Consider the following 2,009-nt stretch of genomic DNA (forward strand, 5'->3'; position numbering starts at 1 on the left):
GGGTCTGCTCGGGGAAAGTTGCGAGAGGCTTCATGAAGGAGTCGGTTCTGAGCAAAGAGGCTTAAACATGAAAGGAGAGAAATGAGAAAGTGGAAGCACTTGTGGGAATGGGGACGTCACTTGTATGGGGAAACTGAGGCAGCTGAGAGGTTGTGTTAGTCATCAGCTGACATTCAGTTCCAAAACTACTTTTGAACATTTTTCTTATACGTTTTACATCCAGGACTCATATTTAATTACTAACCTCCATCAGTAGTACTGAAGGCCTAACTGCTACTTAAACTCACAAATGATTATCTTATGTAACAGGAGGAAAAACAGGACTTCTGTTTTGTTCATAGTTCTCTCCTGTTAGATATTAACTCATATTCATTCTTTAGTAGTTAGTGTCCACCAGTTATTAGCAAATTGTCCTAAAGTTCATAAGAAACCTTCTCACTTCCTTTTTTTTGCATCATAGTGACATACTAAGTTTTGCAGGTTTCCATGGCGCAGACTGGTGGTTTACAAACACGGCTCCTCAGAGATAGAGCTTGGTAAAGATGCCCAGAGCTGGGGGCATCTGCCTGCTTTAACCTGAATATTAGATTGATTGATTGATAGATAGATCGATAGCCAAGGACTTCCAATAAATAAGAATAGCTTCCATCTACACCACCTGCTCTCTGTGCCCGGCCCTGTTCCCAGCGCCTCATATGCATTAGCTCCCTTGATTCTCACAATAACCCTATGTGATGAGTACTGCCCTTACCCCCATTTGACAGATCAAGAAACAGAGGCCAAAGAGGTCCAATAACTCTCCACGGTCATAGCACAAGATCTGAATCCAGTTTTGCTCTGTGTGTTACCCACTCACCATGAGGCCTCTGCATCTGCCATGTTGCAGCCTGCTGGTTAGGGATGTTCCTGGGCCTCAGGTCCCCAGTGGTACCCTCCAGTGGGCCTCCCAGCCTCATTCTGGTCCGTCCTCTTTGGTAGCTGCAAGGGGCACCTTATGCTGTGTGCAGGGCTAATTGAGAATGTAGACCCCAAGGAAGACCCAGGGCCTGAGGGCCCACAGGAGCACACAGTGGGCCTTCCTCACAGTGGACAAAGCTCGGGCAAAACGAGCCTGTGAGGGAGCGTCAGGGCTGTATCTTACTAACACTAATGACTTACTAACACTAATAACTCATAACTTACTGTATCTTACTAACACTAACAACTTACCAACACTAATAATTCATAACTTACTGTATCTTTCACTAATAATGACTGTGACCAATGGCATTTATAGCCAGTTGCTGTTCTAGACCTTTCACACTCATGATCTTATTTAACCCTCAAAGCAACTGAGCGGGCAGGTATTATGAGTCTCACTGTCCAGGGGACACTGAGCCATCCGGCAGGTTGAGTGACTCCCCAGAGGGCACACTATCTCCCCCGTACCTTCTACCAGGCCACAGTACCTCTGCTCCCTACGTGGCCACCACCCCATACCCACCAAACCCATTTGTGCAGAAATTCCTCCATGAGTGTTCTCGGGATCTTCCTTTGCTTCTGTTCCTGCCTCCGACGGTCAGTTCCTCAAAAAGGTGAAAAGTTCTATTCACCAGCTCTCTTTGTGTACCCACCCCCCCCACCAATGCCCAGGACCCCACAGGAAGTTCTGGGTAAGTTGAACTCTAGTGAGATGCTCCAACTTCATGGTTCTGCTTGTATCAGCAGCTGGCGTCTCTGGTCGAAATGTGGAATTAGGGGCGCCTGGGTGGCTCAGTCGTTAAGCATTTGCCTTTGGCTCAGGTCATGATCTCAGGGTCCTGGGATCAAGCCCTGCATCTGGCTCCTTGCTCAACGAGGAGTCAGCTTCTCCCCCTCTCTCTCTGCCTACTTGTGTTCTATCTCTCTGTCAAGTAAATAATTTTTTTTTAAATGGGAAATTAAGGACCCAGCCTCAAATCTAGTTTTCTGTTCCTTTATCCCTCCCCCAAACCACTTACTTGGGGAGACAGGCATAAAGCATATATCTA

Source organism: Enhydra lutris, unplaced genomic scaffold (assembly GCF_002288905.1).
Source record: "Enhydra lutris kenyoni isolate GAN:26980312 unplaced genomic scaffold, ASM228890v2 scaffoldscaffold24, whole genome shotgun sequence".
Taxonomy (NCBI): Eukaryota; Metazoa; Chordata; class Mammalia; order Carnivora; family Mustelidae; genus Enhydra; species Enhydra lutris.